The following is a 19,949-nucleotide window of genomic DNA, read 5'->3' as shown; positions in this document are numbered from 1 at the left end:
TGAAAAAGGGACACATTCAAATCAACATGAGTCCTTGTATAGTACTTGCCTTATTAACACTTAAGAAGGATGGCAGTTGGAGAATGTGTGTCGACAGCAGGGCCATTAACAAGATTACCATTGGGTACAAATTTCCTATTCCCAGGCTGGACGACATGCTGGACCAGCTTAATGGAGTTGTAGTCTTCTCAAAGATAGATCTCAGGAGTGGATATCACCAGATCAAGAGATGGCTTGTTCGAGTGGTTAGTCATGCCCTTTGGGCTAACCAACGCACCCAGCACATTCATGAGGCTGATGAACCAGGTATTACGCCCCTTCATTGGTAAACTTGTGGTAGTCTATTTTGATAATATTTTGATATACAGCAAATCTATCACTGAACAAGTGGGACATATTAGGGAGGTCCTAAAAACATTGAGGGAAAATAATTATATGCTAATTTGAAGAAATGCATCTTTATGAGTGATAATTTATTATTCCTGGGATTTATTGTAAGTAAGGATGGTGTAAAGGTAGATGAAGAAAAAGTGAAAGCCATTAGGGAGTGGCCGACCCCATCCACTGTCATAGATGTCAGACATTTCCATGGGTCGGCAACCTTCTATAGGCGCTTTATTAAGAATTTTAGTAGTATCATGGCTCCCATTACTGAATGTTTGAAAAAAGGAAAATTTCAATGGGGAGAAGAACAAGAACAGAGTTTTGCTCTCATAAAAGAAAAAATATGTACAGCTCCCATCCTTGCCTTGCTAGATTTTAATAAATTATTTAAAGTTGAATGTGATGCTAGTGGAGTTGTCCCAAGAGAAGAGGCCCATTGCTTTCTTCAGTGAAAAATTATGTGAATCCAGAAGAAAGTGGTCCACCTATGACAAGGAGTTTTATGATGTGGTTAGAGCCCTGAAGACATGGGAACACTATTTAATTGCAAAAGAATTTGTTCTCTACACTGACCACTAAGCCCTAAAATATCTTAGTGGGCAAAAGAAATTAAGAAGTGATTTGCATGCTAGGTGGTCTGCCTTCCTAGATAAGTTCCCATATAAAATTGTGTATAAGACAGGACAGCAAAATAAAGTGGCTGTCATGATGAACTAGAAAATTCAAGACTACCTTCTTAACTCCTCGATTTGAAGCACCGCGTCTACTCATGATGAACTAGAAATCGCTCCAACGGCATCGATCAAGAACAAAGAATCCCGCAAACAAAATAAACAAAATATACACAAAGAAAAATAACAGATCTAATTAGGATACCACCGAATTCGGAGGGTTCCGCATATATCAACTACGACTTGGGAAGGCATTGGACTGTGTTGACCTCAAATTGTTTTCGAATGAGAATGATGCTGCAAGAATGTGATATCTCGAATCCAAACAAAAGCACGATAGGGATAGGCTTTAGCAATGCCAACTTTCGTAAAAGAAGAAAAAAGAGGCTACAAGATTCGAGGGTAGGGAAAAGGTCACCCTCCCCCCTTAAAGCACTGTGACGGATCTAAATTCAAGATATTGAAGAAAAAAAAGAAAACATGGCGATGATACTCGGATCAAAATGTCGATCACAAAGCGATCCAACAACTTCTAGAGGTAGACTTAAAAATGAAGAAAAACAAAGAAGTGGATCTAAAATACCGGCAATACATTTTAGCTACAAATACCATGGAAGGCAAGACAGGCACGCCATAACAGAGATTCTCAAAAGAAAAGAAAAAAAAAAATCAGCATAGAAAAACGATCACCAGACAATCTAGCAGCTTCCTGAGACAAAAATCAAAACGTAGAAAAATAGAGAAGAAGATTTGTGATTAAAAATAAATGAAGAGAAGAAAATAGACAGAGGATGCATGATAATCGAACAGACAAGAAAAAGGTGGAATTCATTCAGCAACAAACCAGGCATCAGCATTGGACTTCTAATGTTCCATTTCGTGACGACAAAGCTATGCCTTTCCATTTGTTGAAGCAGGCAGCAAGGAAAGGAATGATCGAAGAAAAAGAAGAAGAAAGGGAAAAAAAGATAGAGAGAGAGATTGTGTTGAGGGTGGGAAGGGTTCTAGTAGTGAGACGGTGCTCTGTATTTAGATGGGACCAAAGAGACGAATTTGATAGTGGTGGTGGTGGTGAGGAAAGAACAAACCAGGGGATGTTTTGGGAAGACTCCCACTACCGTGAACTTTTATTGTCGTTGTCAATGAATTTTTGGGAACTCCTACTAGACCAGGTTTCCATATTGGATCTGGTGTCTCTAGAGTTCTCAATAATGGTTACCGCATGAGGTCGGAGGCTCCTACTTGTTCAGTTGGGGTATGATGGTGACAATCCTGTGATCATTGTCTTATGATGCCCAAGGAAGATGAAGGTAGACGGATGCCTTGTCATGACTGGAGTCGATCGTGGGAAGTGGTGATAGGAGACCACACTAGCTTGTCGTCTTGATTATAGTAGAAAATAGGAGGTTGGAACAAGGTCCCTGTAAATCTCTACAAATCCTTTTCATCAACCACCATCCTTAGCTCTCACCGAATGAAATTCTCGGAGATCGGAGATGGTAACCAGAGATTCTAATGTAAGCACCATGGTAAGGCAAAGGTTGGTCAGTCTTCGAAGGTCCAGAGATGGTGGCGGGAAAGAGAGAGGACGTGGGGAAGAGAGGAGAGAAGGGAGTTGTTTCTCTCTTAGAAATGCTAGGTTAAGATTGTATTATGTTGTCCCCTAGGGAAGAATTTATCTCCTCCTTTTATAGAGAGAAAGTTAAGGTTATCAAGGAATAAGTTCTTTCCTATTAAGAAAGATGATCTTTTTTATTAGGAAGGGAGTTATTTCCTTTTGTTTAAATATTAGTAGGTCATTATTAGAGAATCCTATCCCTTCGGATTCCTTCCGTATGCGACCCTATTATACTGATGTGGAGTGGGTGACGTCATCGTTTAGCGGGCATACTTTCATTAAACTCACATGCATAATTTAAAAGCACACGTGTAACTGACATTTATTCCCGATCTATCGTGATTCCACAGTTTTGTAACGGCCTCAGGTTCATAGCAACTCTGCACGTGTCCGAAGTTCATCTTGAATCCGTGCACGTCTTTATAGATCATCGTAGATCCGTGCGTATCTAAGCTTTATCGCAAGTTTATGTATGTCTAAAGTTTATTGCGGATTCGTGCTAGCCGATATTCATCGTGACTTGTTTTGAGTATGAATTCATCACAATCGCAGATCTGCAATGAACTTATCATAAATGTGTGATGGGTTATGGATTCATCATAGGCGTTTGTGTAGTGTTAGTTTGATATATTCTGTACTCTGATGGTCTTAGTGACCACTATGTACCTATAGTAGGAAGAAAATAACAACATGCATATCAAACACATTTACATGAAAGCAAACCAACTTATTACGTTTTACTTGGCTAATATTGGCTAGGAACTGGATGGACAACATCTCTCCCCCATGCATTTGAATGCAATCAATGGGCTCCCCCCTAGTTTTGCTAGTGCGCTTGTTCTTTTCCCCCCTTTTTGTGCAAAACACACTTTAGAATATTGCTTAAGTTGGTACTAGTCTACTCTCTACCATATGCCTTTTCTAAATAAAGTTCTATTATCAGCCTTGGTATACACATTTGTTTACCATTAGGATGCTATCAATAATTTGTATATTTCTGATGAAAGAATATTGGTTTTCAAAGATTTCATCACTAATTACTCCTTAATTCTCTCTACTTAAACTAATGATGGATAAAAGTGGCTCGCCAGTCATCCAACGACACATTGGTGTCCAGTGCAACCTCGGATCACCTTGGGACTTTAAGTAGCATCAGGTCGAAACTTGCTCGCCAACAAGATGGATTCATGTCACATCGGAGTACCCGAGCTCAATTGGAAACAGCTTGGTGAAGACCAAGCTACAACATCAATTATCACCTTAGAGCATTTATACGGTGCAGGCATCAAACGAGTTTCCCGATCTCATGATAGCTGACCTACATCACTTGCTCATTTTATACCAAGCAGACCATTTAATACCTTTGATATGCTTGGGGGGCACACCACACATTTAGCAGTAGTTACAAAAGTCTCCCTGTTTCTTTGGAAAAAGGAAATTGGTCGACTCAATGATTGTCCTCGAGTGTCCCTAAGATTCAGGGGTCGAGGACCGTTAACTCCAAGAATCTTGGAGACATTCTGAACTCTCCCCAGAGCTTGTTTAAGGGCAGTCCCTCACCCTCAAATGGTACACTCTCTGTTAACCATTAAACTCTTACTTTGCTCTTTACTTTCTACTTTCAACTCTCCTGACTCGGTGACGGTTGGAGCCCTCACGAGTGAGTCCACAACTCGGGCACTCTAACACCATCTCCCTTGTAGAAATAGCTTAAGCGACCTCACCCAACTCATCTTTCCAGCAAGGACAGGAGCAAATCGAGCAAATCAAAAACCATAGGCACTCTCTAAAAGACTAATTGGTTTGTAGTCTTTCATTTCAAGATTGCTCTCTTTCTAAGGGATAACAGCTAAAATGTTAAGAGCTAATATTCCGATTACATTGCAATATTTGTTGTATATTAAATCAAAATTTCAACCAATCATATTAAAGACATCACATAGTCTAATTATTTTTCAATGGTTCATATTTCATAAAATGTACTTATCATCAAAGTCTTTAACAACATTAAAGATATCACTGTCAATTTTACTTTATTATAATTCATTCACCTTCATTTTATCTTACAACATTTTCCATAGAATGCACCATTTTGCCTAAAGTTAATTCTTGGTTCATTTAGGCATATTGTTTGAGAAGCAATCTTGGGATTTGGTGTGAATTCAAACTTGTAGAAAGGCAATCTCTCCAAGTGAATGCTAGTGGGCCCATGTATAGAGTGAAAGGCAACCTTGGGATCTGGACTTGCTTTAATATCATGTCACTATTCTCTTTTTCAGAGAATGACTATTCAGCCTAGGGTCAGAATTTTTAGGCTTAAAGTACAGTTGGGGTGGAGATCAGATCGGAATTAATGTCAATTCACGGGCAGGCACTAATGTATAGAGTGGGGGATTTTGACATTTTGAATGCTTATTAGTCTGTAGTAAAAATACAAAATCTGCATTAAACCTGTCTGTACTTGTCCATTTCTTTTTTTCTAAAAATCTATTATGACCACAGTTAAAAGGCCTTTTATTTATGACTAGTAGTCGTAACCTAATTGGGGGTCTATGACAAGCCATCTTTTGAATATCTAAGGATAAAAAATATTGGGCCCTCTTATTTGTGCATCAACTATAATATGTCCCTATAACCCTATCCTTGAAATATATTACATATAACAAGACGGGAAGGCCGGAACCCATTCCCGGGCCTCAACTTAGGAATTTATTTGGGTTTAAAAGGCTTGACTCCGCTGGTGTTATAGTGGCCCTTATATGGGATTGTTTGGTATCAAGTGTGGTAAAATCGTTGCCTATGCACTGTATAGTTGTTTTGAGTCTACTAAACCAAAATCCTATTTGAATGGGCTGATTTAAGTATAATTGTTTAAATTGATTTTAACCTTAGAAAATAAGTTTTGAAAATTTGGACATTTGCTATGTAGTGTCTAATGGCACTAATGACGCTAGTTTACGTATATTAAACAATAATAAACAATCGTAACATTGTAATATGTGCCTTAGACTTTGTTTTTCCTAATATTATAATTCCAAGGAGAGGTGAATGCTGACTTGGTCCAAGTCTGAGTTTATTATTCTATTCCAAGTGCTTCTTTACATTACTGCCCTTGCACATGGGTTTGGTTGAATGAACCATAATTAAGTCCACAACTGGAGAACCATTTGCCGTGTCTTCTTCACTTGTACCATCCCCAAAAGGTGTTATATGCTCTGATCAGTGAGTGGAACGTTGTGACCGCTTGCTTTAGTCTGTTTTCTCTTTGGCAAAATATGGCAGAAGCTGTGCTTTTTGACTTTGTTGGAAACATAGTGGCGAGCTTGGCCTCCCAAGCTATTCAAGAGATTGGTCTGGCACTGAATGTCCAAAATGATATTGGAAAGCTCCAAGACAAGCTCACAGCAATCAAAATTGTGCTTCTGGATGCAGAGGAGAAGCAAGCCAAGAACGATGCCGTGAAAGATTGGCTCAGAAGGCTCAAGCACGCTGTTTATGATGCAGATGACGTGGTAGATGAATTTGAAACTGAAGCTTTGCGAAGGCAAGTGGAGATCCATGGCAGCAAAAGAAAGGAGGTAAAAAACTTCTTTTCTCGTTCAAATCCTCTTGCATTCCGCGTTAAGATGGGTCATAGAATAAAAGAGATCATGGAGAATCTTGATGTGATTGCATCAGATATGTCCAGATTCCATTTTAGAGAGAGGTTACATGATACCAGGCCAATTGCCAAGATAAAGAGGGAGGAAACCCACTCCTTCATACGTGAATCGACTGTTATCGGACGAGACCAAGATAAAAAGAAGATTGTAGAACTTTTATTAAAGGGCCCCCCCCGATTCCAAATTGGGTGGTGGTGAAGGTGTTCATCATCATCATCATCCAGCTGATCAGAATGTGGCCATCATTCCCATAGTCGGAATTGGGGGACTGGGGAAGACCACACTTGCCCAATTGGTCTACAACGACCAGAGTGTGGCAGATCACTTCCAACTGAGAATGTGGGTGTGCGTGTCCGATGAATTTGATGTGAAATTGCTAACACAAAAAATTATAAGATGTGCCAACTCTTCAGATATAGATTGTTCCAACAAAGAAATGGAACAATTACAGGTTATGCTTCGAAAAGCTGTGGACGGGAGGAGATATCTACTGGTGCTGGACGACCTGTGGAACGATAAAGCAGAGAAGTGGAATAAGCTGAAAGAATTGCTAATGGGTGGTTGTGTGGGAAGTAAAATCCAAGTGACAACACGTAGCAAAAAGGTGGCAAAAATCATGGGCACAGTTGGTATCGAAGCCTACCATTTGGAGGGGTTGAATGAAGAAGAATGTTGGGAGTTGTTCAAGCAACGTGCATTTGAGCAAGGACATGAACCAGACCCAAAGCTGGTGGAGATTGGAAAGGAAATCGTCAAAAAGTGCAAAGGAGTAGCACTAGCAGCAAAATCACTAGGGAGTTTGATGCGCTTTAAAACCCAAGAAAGAGAGTGGTTGTATGTGAAAAATAATGAAATCTGGAGAATAGAAGAAGAATCCCCACTTGGTGATGGTGATGATGACGACGAAGGAGATAGAATTGTAAGAGTACTGAGGCTAAGCTATGATCATTTGCCATCAAAATTGAAGCAATGCTTCGCCTATTGCTCAATATTTCCCAAGGATCATGTGATAGAAAAGGAAACCCTCATCCAATTATGGATGGCACAGGGGTTCATTGGAGGGAGTAGTAGTAGCCTGGAGGAAATAGGTGAGGAGTATTTCAACGATCTATTGTGGAGATGCATGTTTCAGGAAGCAAAAGAAGATGAAGAGGGAAACATAGTAAGTTGCAAAATGCACGACCTCGTGCATGACCTTGCTCAATCTGTCGCAGGGGTCGAGTGTTTTCGGGTGGAGGTCGGGGTGAAGGGAGCTCAACCACCTACTATTCCTGAAGGAGTTCGACACGTGACGCTTCTTAAGAATTTGTCACAATTGAAACTTCCTAATAAGGTGCGGACTCTAGTACACTTGTCCCATGATTATTATTTTGGGAGATTTCCAATTGAAAGACTAATGAGCTTACGTGTGTTAGACTTGCACGAAAAAACTGTTGAGAGCTTGCAAATAAGTAGCATAGGTGAATTGAAGCACTTAAGGTACCTTGACCTCTCTTATAATCCGCATATTGGGACACTCCCTACATCAATTACTAAGCTCCAAAATTTGCAGACCATGAAACTTACAAATTGTGGTCTTGAAAAATTGCCAGAAGATATTGGGAATATGAAGAGTCTAAGGCTTGTTGACCTCTCTTGGAACTGTAGCATCAATGCACTCCCTGCTTCTATTACAAAACTAGAGAATTTGCACACTCTAGATCTTGCTGGCAGTTCACTTGAAAAGTTGTCAGTTGACATTTTGGGATTACTGACAAGACTTAGTAGAATCAAGGGATTGGGGTTATGTGGTGAGCATATTAAGCTGTTGCATGCGCTGAACCAGCAGCTAAGCGGCCATTTAATTATCAGGGGAGTTGAACAAGTGAGAGATGGCAAGAAAGCAAACTTGAAGGAGAAGCCACACCTTCGATCCTTGACATTAGAATATGGAGGGGAAGGGGATAATGATGATGATGCGTTGGAAGGACTGCAGCCACATCCAAATCTAAAGGAATTGTATGTAAGCGGGTATGGAGGGATGAAATTTGCTTCTTGGATGATTGAATCCTCATTGCTCCCAAATCTAGTGACAATTGCGTTACAGAATTGTCCAAGATGCGAATCTCTAGAGTTCTCAGGTCCGCTCCCTTCCCTGGAGTATCTAAGTTTATGTGGATTGGAAGCCCTCAAGAGCATTACAAGTAAATTGAGGAAAGGAGATGGATTCTTCCCATCCTTAAAGTATCTCTACCTCAGGGACATGCCTAAATTGGAGAGTTGGTCAGTAGTAATGGAAATATTAGACGGTGATCAGGAAGTAGTGGTAGTAGAAGAAGAAGAAGAGCCACATAACTCATTATCACTGTTCCCTCACCTTCCCAATCGCTGGATCATAAAGGGTTGTCCTAAATTGGAAAGTATTTGGGGTTTGCACGTGGAAGAGTGGAATTATCTGGAATTGATGCAAAGACATTGGAGTAAGAAAAAGACGAAGCAGGATAAAACCCCCATCCCATTAATATTGACATCATCATCATCATCAACTACAAACTCATCATCCTCTTCTTCTTCTTCATTTCAACACTTCCTTCGGAGGTGATGGAAGGCTTGACTTCTATCCGAATTTTACAAATTTCACATTGTGATCAATTGACATCATTGCATCCTCAAGCACTGAAGCAATACCTCGCCGATCTTGAAGAGCTACAAATTGAGTCTTGTCGAATCTTTCATTCGTTGGAGGGCGTTGGAGGTCTTTCTGCCCTAAAAGGTTTGAGGATTAGGCATCTGCCCCAATTGGTGGAGCTGCCAGAGGAGCTTGGAGACGTCGAATTGCTTGAAGAGCTTTATATTGCTGACTGTCCCAAATTGACGTCTCTACCTAAAGAAATGAAGCATCCAAAAACAGTGCTACGGGAGCTACTAATCAAGCATTGTCCAAACTTTCATTCGTTGGAGGGCATCGGAGGTCTTACAGGCCTGCAAGTTTTGAAGATCGACTATATGCCCAGATTGTTTGCATTTCCAGAGGAACTTGGAGACCTCAAATCCCTTCGGGAACTTCATATTGAAGATTGTCGTAATCTATCATCACTACCTCAAGGTATGCGGCGTCTGACAGAGCTACAGATTCTACGGATTCAAAAATGTCCCAAGTTAAAGAAAAGATGCGCAACCGGTAAGGGTAAAGATTGGCCTAAGATATCTCATGTCCCAGATGTGGAAATACAATGATGGTGCTGATGACCTACTGAGAGAATTTTAATTATTAAGTGATTGGGAACTGTATTACTTCTCAACTTTCACATTCGTCACATCACTCCAAAAATGAGAAGCCATGGCGCGTCACTATCTCTGTTTTACTTTTATCCACAACATCAGACTTCCTTCTTCTTCCTCTGGTACGTACGTAGTCACTTTACTTCATCTTCACAACCAAACTATTTCGTTGTGCTTCTTTTTGTTAACATTGTTATCTTTATCTTCATTTCTTTTAATGTTCATCTGCAGCAGGTGTAGGTCAGCAGCACTCTTATTATTACAACCTGACAATTACGTGATGTATGTTTCAACCCACTGTTTGTGGTCAACAACATTGATTCGTTAATTTCTATATTCTTTCTTGTCTTTTATGAGAAAATTGACAATTTCTTTAGACAGGGGACGCCTACACAAAATGGTCTTGTAGTAATATTCATTGATTAACTATTCGTTAATCTCTTGTTTTGGTCTTTTTTTGTTGCAATATTCATTTTATAGAAGTTTCTCAGGTCGGTATTTTGTTAAATTAGCTTCCTCCATCACCCAACTTAATGGAGAGGGGGTCTTTGTTAGAATTTGAATGTTCAGGTGGTCTTTCTAGGAATTTGCTTACAATGGGATTTTTCTTTAACCTTCTTATTCCAATTCTGATGATGCATTTTGATTTTCTTTTAAGCATTATAACAAAATAAAATGACTACAAACTACCATCAAATAGAAGCCTCCCTAGACCTCTAAACAGAGTTGTCCAACAAGCCGATCACATATAAGGCCTATCTTGGTGTCACAAACGCATGCGAAGTCTTTTCTCTTCTAGATATATAATTAAGGAGACTATGTGATCTCTATTTGTATAGAGAGCCTTTGACTAAATCCCAACACATATATAAAGTTTGTTTATATTCCATTAATGCATTAATTATTGAATGTTTTAACAGATAAGAATAGTAGAAAATTCAGCCTGTCTAAATTGTTCGACCCAGCCGGTTGAAACGGTGACCCGTGACCTAGAGGCAAAAATGGTTCGACCTCTGGAGTAGTTTTTAAAACATTGTTATGAACTTCAACCAACAGATGATAGACTTAGATCCTCATTCTATATATAATGGACATCAAATTTGAATGATCTCACAGAAAACATGGAACTCTCACTGAATAAACACAAAATAGCAAGAAAAAGGAGAGCTTGGACTCAATCCCTCTAACTAAACCCTTCCTTATCCTTGACTTCATCGTGCCTTCACATTCTGTTTTGTAGAGCTGCAACACCTTCTTTGCTACACAGAAAGAAGTCATTATTCTAATGCTCTCAACTGCATCATTAGCAACTTAACTTGCTTCTTCATACATCTACAGATATTTGAATTTGCATCCAGATAGCAAAAATGATTTGAGAGGTTGATAAGAAAGACTTACAACTAAAAGAGACGTCAGAGGCCTCAGGTGATATCCCAAGGGTGTGGACGCTGACGGTCAAGTCAGTAATGCCAAGGAAAGACAAGGTGAGCCAGAGATCTTAGTGAGGTAAGGTGAAAGCTCATGTGGGAAGCTGAAGAGTCATGTGGAAAGCTGGAGATATCATGTGGAAAATTGGAGAAATCATAAGGAGAGTTGGAGAGCTCCATGTGATGAGCTAGAGATTTCCATATGATGAGCTAGAGAGTTCCATGTGATGAGTTGGAGAACTCGTAAGGAGAGCTGGAGAGCTCCATGTAGGGGTGTTAATTCGATTGGATTTGGTCCAATCCGATCTAATCCTACGTGAGTCCATTACAAATGGACCAGGTCCAATCCAATTCAATGAATATTTTGGACCATTTTGCACTATCTAATACAATGTCGGGACTGTTCAATCTGTTCAAATTCATTTTAATTTAGATTGGTTTCAACCCAAACCTGGTCCATTGACACCTATATTCTTATCTTATACCAATGGACTAGATATTGGCTTAATCCAACTCAATATGGACTAAGTCCAATCCAATCTAATAAATATTTTGGACCAGATTGGTCCAATCCAATATGTGACGTTGGTCTATCCAATCCTTCCAAATTGATTTTGGACTGGATTAGGTTCAATCCCAAATTAGTCTATTAACACCCTTAGCTCCATATGCCAAGGTGTCTGGCGGGTGTTGCGCATGATAGTGTAATGCAGCATTAAGTTGTGTCCTAATGAATGGGGGTCTCACCTATTTATAGGAGAGGGGTTTCATCCAAGAACCAATATGTTTCTCACATGTGGTTAGAGCTCGATCGACTTGTTGTGCGCTTGGTTGGCACGTGTGCACATGGTAGGTAGTAGGCATGCATGAAATGCATTGGCATTGATGTTTTGATAAGCTTGACCACGTATTGCTTACGCATGTTATGAGATAGTGTCAGGTCAACTTGTTAAGACCAAGTCAACTTGTCAAGACAAGTAGGTTCGTAAAGACAAGTCAGCTCATTAAGATAGGTCAACTCGTCAAGACTTGGTCATCTTGTCATATCTTCAAGACCAGGTCAGCTCATCAATTGACAACGTTGCCCCCCAACATACTATCACTTGGGTTTTTAGCCATATCAAAACCCAAGTTTAAATCCTTGATCGAGAAAGGTAGGGAAAGGAAGGTAAAGATAGGGGAACCTATACAAGGTTTGTAAAGGTTTCCTTGACTTTCCATGCATTTTCCTTCAAACTAAATATAGCCTAATATAAAATTGGATTTGGAGAAATGAGCATGCCAAAAGACTAAAAAAATCCAAAAATCAGAAAGCTTCAAATGAAGCTTTTCATCTTTTTGCACTAAAAATAGCCTTCCCAACTGATTTTAATAGCCAAATAGGACCACGATGTAAACCAAAGAATCTTGGTCTTTAAAGACGTGACCAAAGCTCAAAAGCTCAGTGTGTATTTTGGACTATTGAAATATATGCTTAGAAAGACTTGCAAAACAGTATCGCTTGTGAGCTCCGAGAAGCTCATGGCCGGCTCAAAAGAGATGGAGTCGAACACCCAATTTTTGCTCGGTCCCTTCTTTGACCCTAAGAAACATGATCCCCTTTTGAGGGTCTTGATTATGCCACATCACCATACCTGATCCCCGATCAAAATCCATTACATGAAGCAAAACCCTCAAACAAACAATCACACAAGATTTCAACCCACTACAACAGACATGACATTTACTGATGGACAAAATCTGTCGCTAAATGGCAAAATTCCATTGATATATCCATATTCAGGCTATACCAACGGAAAATAATTTTGTCGATATATACCTTAATGCTATAATGATATACCGACGAAATAATAACCATCGGTATAGATGCATTGTCTTTACCGACGGTTAAACTGTCCGTTGTAATAACATATAGCGACAGATTCACCGTTCGGTGCAATAGCATATAGCGACAAATTCACCATCCTTGGTAATAACATAGCGACAGATTCACCAACCGTTGTAATAGCATATAGTGACAGATTTACCGTCGCCATAACATGGTTTCAGATGGTTGGACATTTGGATTTAGCGACTGATATTTTTGTCGATATAAATATAATACCTTTACCGACGATTAAATTTTCCGTGGTAATAGATTTAGCGATAGATATTTCCGTAGGTATAGTTGTATTACCTTTACCAACGGTTAATATATTTCCATTGGTATATGTATTATAAGTTCCTTTCAATATTTATTTTGACAATATTGGATATTTTGATTTGTCATTATAGATGTTTTCGACAATACCATGTTGATATATATGTTGGCATTATTAACTACTTTGTAATGACTATTTTATCAATTTCCATCATTTAATATAAACCTTTTCCTTCAAATCTAATGGATAAATAGATTTGTAACAAAAGATATTTCATTAATTGAATATAACCATATGCATATAATTTATACAATATCCCTATTGTATCTGTACAAGTATCATAAATGAAGTTGTTTTTCGTAACTTTTAACAAAAAAAAAGTTCAAAACTCCATGATCACAAGCTTTATTCAATCCCTCTTCACAAAAAGAAAAGATTTACTCAATCCTATAATGTACTTATATCTTTCATAATTCAAAATAACCCAACACTAAACACTAGAAATCACAAAAAGATTTGTTTCCAAAACTCTTTTACCATCAAAAGTACAAAATTACATGATCACATGCTTTGCTTCACCCTACGGTGTACCTGTGAGAAAAATAATAGAAAAGTCTTATAAGTTTTAGATAAAAGAATATAAATTTTTTATTAAGACTAAAGTTTGTATGCAATATAATAACAAAAATAAAATAATATTTAAATTGTATTCTTACAATTTTGATCGTTAATATTATGACTAGAAACTGAAGAGGGTCCATGTCCTTGTGGGGATCGACCTGAGGCATTGCCAACATCAGGAACCTATCGAAAAACATACAAACTTAGTATCCATCTCAAACCATAACATATCTAAACAAAGAATATTTTGATGAATAAAAATACCAACATTTGTCAAGAGAAAATATTATTATTACATTAGAAAACAAACAAGTGGCTTGTTTCTTTGGATGACCAGAGTTACTATAGACCCAATAAACAGGAACAACTTGAGCAGTCTAAACATCGACTGGTAATCTACACTAAACTTCTTCCTACCCATGATGCTTTTCATGATGCACCACAAAGCCTCCCCTAGTGGCTCTATACTTGCCCCCCACCCCCCATGCAAAACTGTACGCCCAAAATAATGGCCTCTTGTCCCAACAGAGAAAGAAAAGAATATAGCACAGAGCTGAAGTTGCATGATTATTATGTCACCTAATGCAGTTCTGAAACCTTTCTCTAGTCCAATTTCCATGACCATGGGCAAGGTCATCAGTAGACCTATCTGAACATAGCATCAAACCAATGATGCTAACTGCCAAGTGGCTTTTTCTTTGGCTGATGGTAGGTGGTTTGTTTTCTCAAGACAGAACATTGTAGCTTCTAGGTGGCTTCGACTGATGCTGATGCTAAATTCCAAGTGCCAAGAAACTGATGCTAAACTTCCAAGTGGCTTGTTTCTTTGGAGCTATTAATTCTGTTTTCTCAAGAAGGTTGATCTCGTGTCTTAGTTTGGGACTGATGCTAACTGCCAAGTGACAAATTATTCTGGTAATAGAAAACTTAAAAGTCTTAGTTTGGGACTGATGCTAAATGCAAGTGACAAAATTATTAATTCTGGAGTCACTTTACCTATGGTTTTACTCCTTTTTCTCTCGTTGGAAAATAATGAAAAAATGGGAGAAATCATAGTTATTATATCATACAAAAATTCTTTTTTAATTTATTTTGGTAATAGAAAACTTAAAGGGGGCTAATAAGTATCAATTTTGATGACATGACAAGCTATAGAAGACAAAGTTATAGGAAAAGGGGGAAGAGGGTGAACTCATGCATGGGCCATCAAAACTTGGGGTGCAATTTGGGTGGACCCAACCTGATTATAGACTGACTTAGTCCACAATTTTGGGCTTAGGTTGTGCTTAAGCGCAAAATTTGGATTCCAGATCCAACCTTTTTTAGCCTAGGCTTAGTCCTTCAATAGTCTAAGCCTAGTATGGACTGATTGGCCAATCCAAGACCAAACCAAGACTGAGCCCAACTGGATTGCATCAAATTTTAGTGCAAGTTGGGCCAAATTTGCACAGATCAAGCTTTAATCTTGGCCTTGAGCCTTCGTCCCAATTCTGACCTGGGTATACCTTGCCCAACCCATCCAGAATTGTCAATGCTCACATACATCATGCCTCAAATCCATCAAGTACGAATTTTATAGGATGAACTCTTCATTTGACATTCTAATTGGTGTCTAGTAGTTATAATGGATGTATATACAATTGATGAACTAAAAGTTGATATAAAGATAATCTAAACAAATTTAGCATAAAATATCCTTAAGAATAAACTCTTCTAATTCGAAAAAAAAAGGAATTAACAAATGAGTTCTAAAAACTGTAAAAAGAAACTCCACTAAATTTAGTCGACTAACCTCAAGATTGCTGCCCCTAATATATTTGCAACTTGCTCCGTAGGCACTTGCCCTTCAATTATTGACACAAGGCTTGCAACTATTCCTCATAGCCCTTTTAACTTCATCTGTTAATCCTGTAAAGCTTTGCTTTAATTGTTGAACCTCTTCATCACGATTCATTGACTGAAAAAATAGAACATCAAATTATTTAGAAGATGTGGGATACCTTCCCATGCAACGAATCCTTCCCTTCTTTTCTGGTTTCACTTGGGAGAAAGACGTCATTTTTCCAAGAATTTTGTGTAGTTTCTGAAGTCTCAACCACACCCATACACTGTTTCATGCATTCCTAAAAATTACAATATAACTTATCATTTAATTGAAAGCAAAAAATATAGCAAAAAGGAACAATGATACTTGAAATGAAACAAAGGTCGAAAGAGGTTTCCGGGGAAAACAAAACACATTTGGGCAAGATTATATAAGATGAATTAACACATCAATAGACTATAATATACAAAGATCTATTAATTGATTTAAAAAAATACATACACATATTGTTGCTGCCTTCTCATTGATTATGCTCCCATCTTTACGTGTACGACTCTCAATGTATATTTATGCACGTGAAGGTCGTACCCCATTGTTTTCTTGAGTCTACCATCATAGTAAAATCAATTAAATAATAAATTTGTTAAATTTGCCATAAAATTGATATAATAAAAAAATGAACAAAATAAACTTTAATGCACATATCACCTTCTCCTCAATGAACCTAGGAAAAGATTTTGTTCCTACGCAGTGAGGTTCATCTAGTTTTGCCCGATTTTCCTTGTTTATCTCACTGATTCTCAATAACAATTAGAAAAACAAATTAAATAAAGCAAATATAACAAGAAAACTCAAACAATAAGATCTAGTTATTCCTTTCCTTTGTCAGATTTCCAATAATCAACTAAACGACCCCATTGATCTTTATCTACACGGGAATCAGGAATGTTTGCTTTTATGTCGTCAATAGAAGTATCAGCATTATAACCTCTGGACTTAATCTCACTCTTCCATTGCCTCCACTTAGTAGATATTTCATTATCTGTTAGCTTTTGTCTTCTCAGTCCAACATGGTAGAAATTCAAATTTAGACTACATTTAAAAGTGCAATATCAGTATTTCATTGTATAAAATGTATAAGTACACTACAAGAAAAGGAGTCTCTAGAATTTCATTCAATAAATCCAAAGTGAGTTTTTGTTATTTGATGATCTAAGCAAGCTACAATGCGATAACTGATAAGTAATATGACAATAACATGCAAAGAAATTGTTGGATTTTAGTGCTTTGATATGTGGCTATGCAAAGGCAGGGACGAGAGTTGAAGTTGAAGAGACTTTTAACTACATGCTAAGAGGTCTGGGATCAAACCAGACCTGTCCAAGGTGGGTTTGGATTTGGTTAGGTCAGCTCAAGATGGTATCAACCCAATGAACAACGGTATGTGGTTAATGAGTTGGGTCAGCACAAGGTGGATTTGTATTTGGTTCTATTCATTCAATTTTATTTAAATGGGCCATTATTAGGTCCATGTGTGTGTGATGGAGGACCAGCTCAACAATGGGCGATCACGCCTAGAGAGTCCTTACGTGATCCAACAAGCCCAGGATAATGTCGACAGTTCAACCTGCATTAGACGATGGTGGATATTGGACGGTGGGCGTCAAGTCCAAGTCCTAGTTGTTTTAGTTGTTTTACTTTCCTAGTTATTCTACAAGACTACGCGTATGTATTATAAATACTTCAGTTTCTGAGCTCAATAAACACACAAGAATTTTCTTTGCCATATTTTCTCTCTCAACTAAGGCTACGCCTAGTTTTCGTAAGGCTTCAAGATCGAAGCCGATTCGATCGTCTGGGTGCTTGCATAGTCGGCCCGGTCGAGCGCGTTATGTTGCGTCAGGTGGTATCAGAGCGGGAGTTCGCCCAGTCAGATGGCCAACCAAGACGGTAGCAGTCGCAACCAACCCCGTGACGGAGATCAGGGGTTACAAGCTGTTTGGAGAGCAATCGAAGAGCAGCGCACAACCACACGTAACATTGAGCAGTAGTTGGCAGAGATCGTTGGACAACTGTGGACCTTGTTGCGGGAGGATGTTCCAAGGAACCGGGATAACCCGTACTCAATCGAAGGAGGCGACCACAGTAGACCACTCATCAATTCTATACCCCGACATCCTGTTCTTGATGATGATAGTGACAACAAGCTAGAACTCGGCGTCGCTCCAATTATTTCCGGCGACGGCAGAAACGGTAGGAATTGGCGCAACCCCGACAACTTTAATCCCCGTCGGAATAATGATGAATTTAAACTCAAGGTAGATATCCCTACTTTTAGTGGGGATCTGAATATAGAGGGCCTTCTGGATTGGATCACCAAGGTCGACCATTTCTTCGAGTACATGGAGATCCCGAAAGAAAGAAGGATGAAATTAGTAGCTTTTCGACTAAAGGGAGGAGTTTCTGTCTGGTTGGAACGAATGAGGGAGACTCGGATCAAAGAAGGAAGAGGTCCAGTTCGAACATGGAGGCACATGAAACAGCTAATAAGAGGTAGATTTTTACCCCCTGATTATGAGCAGTATATGTTTGAATCATATCAACGGTGTGCACAGGGAACAAGAAGCGTAAATGAATACACATCAGAATTCCTGAGATTGGCTGAACGTAATCAGCTATCTGAGAGTGATAACCAGCAGGCAGCCCGTTATCTGGGTGGTTTGAGACCTGCTATCAGAGACAAGATTGGCGTCCAGATGGTTCTCAGTGTGCAGGAAGCAAGGAACTTAGCTTTGAAAGCTGAGTTAATGTTCCAAGACCGGACCCGAGGCGATAACTATTGACGGTACAGTGGGAGCGACAACAGACCGACAGCAGTCGACAAGAGCAAATCAGCCCTCGGAGTACAACTCTCCCATCCGCCGAATACAGCTAACGCCAGTAAGGCCGCCATGGGAGGAAACACTCGAGGCAACACTTCCAACCCTCCTAAACCCAATAATCCCTATGCAAAACCTGCTCCTTTTAAGTGCTTCAAGTGCAATGAAGTTGGGCATAGGTCTAGTGACTGTCCCAGAAGGAAGACAGTTAACATGGTTGAGAGGGGGGAGGAAGAAGATGTTGACAATGAAGTATGCTATGGACCTGACGGAGAGGACGAAGAAGGTCCCTATGAACATGAAGAATACACGTGTTGTGAGGAAACTAATGCTGTCCCAAAGAAGCAAAGATACCACTCAACGACACCAACTGTTTCGCACTAGATGTACTGTACAAGGTAAATTATTTGATTTAATTATTGATACTGGCAGTCAGGAAAATATTATATGCAGGGATGTGGTACAGAAATTACAACTACTTCCTGAGAAACACCCGAACCCATACACAATTGGGTGGATCAAGGAAGTCGGCGGCGTACGAGTAGAGGAACGCTGCAAGGTCCAATTCTCCATTGGTAAGTACACTGATGAGGTATATTGTGATATTGTGGATATGAGTGCTTGTCAAATTTTGCTAGGTAGGCCTTGGCAGTTTGATGCAGATGCAAAACACCTGGGTAGGAAGAATACCTACCAGCTCAAAAAAGAGGCTGTACGCTACACCTTATTACCCATGGTAGAAAAGAATACCCCAAAAGCCCCAAAGGCAGTGGAGAGAAATTTCCTTACCATTACCCATCACCATGCTGAATTTGTAAAGGAATGTAAGGATACCCTCGAAGTCCACTTGTTGGTGGTAAAGGGAGAAAGCATGAATGAGTCACTGGAGAAAAACAAAATTCCAGTGGAAGTAAAGGGACTCCTTGATGAGTTACCTAATGAGGTTCCACCCATGCGAGATATCCAACATCATATTGATTTTGTTCCTAGTGCTAGTCTACCTAATCTACCACACTACAGGATGAGTCCATGAGATCTTACGGGAGAAGGTAGAAGAATTATTAAGAAAATGGGCATATTTAAGTCAGCATGAGTCCTTGTGTCGTACCAACATTATTAACACCCAAGAAAGATGGGAGTTGGAGGATGTGTGTCGACAGTAGGGCCATTAACAAAATCACTATTGGCTACAAGTTTCCCATTCCCAGGCTGGACGACATGCTAGATCAACTTGATGGAGTTGTAGACTTTTCCAAAATTGATCTCAGGAGTGGTTACCATCAGATTAGGATCCGTCCCAGAGACGAGTGGAAGACAGCTTTCAAGACTAGAGATGGACTGTTTGAATGGTTAGTCATGCCCTTTGGGCTAACCAACGCACCCAGCACCTTCATGAGGCTAATGAATTAGGTACTGCGCCCTTTTTTTGGTAAGTTTGTTGTGGTATATTTTGATGACAT

General features: G+C 39.3%; 1 long non-coding RNA gene and 1 pseudogene across 1 annotated transcript; one reads left to right on the top strand and one right to left on the bottom strand.

Moving 5' to 3' along the window:
- The first annotated feature begins 5,879 nt into the window (after positions 1-5,879).
- LOC148802751 (putative disease resistance protein RGA1) lies at positions 5,880-9,989 on the top strand (annotated as a pseudogene).
- A 5,826-nt stretch (positions 9,990-15,815) lies between these two features.
- Positions 15,816-16,475, bottom strand: LOC148802750 (uncharacterized). The gene is made up of 3 exons (XR_016081942.1): positions 16,319-16,475; positions 16,112-16,216; positions 15,816-15,908 (listed from the first exon to the last, which is right to left on the bottom strand). It is a non-coding gene; the product is annotated as an uncharacterized LOC148802750 (long non-coding RNA).
- Between the last annotated feature and the right edge of the window lie 3,474 nt (positions 16,476-19,949).

The sequence above is a fragment of the Nelumbo nucifera genome, chromosome 2 (genome assembly GCF_055504915.1).
Source record: "Nelumbo nucifera cultivar China Antique chromosome 2, China Antique-T2T, whole genome shotgun sequence".
Taxonomy (NCBI): domain Eukaryota; kingdom Viridiplantae; phylum Streptophyta; class Magnoliopsida; order Proteales; family Nelumbonaceae; genus Nelumbo; species Nelumbo nucifera.
This window is presented reverse-complemented; position numbering and strand designations above follow the sequence as displayed.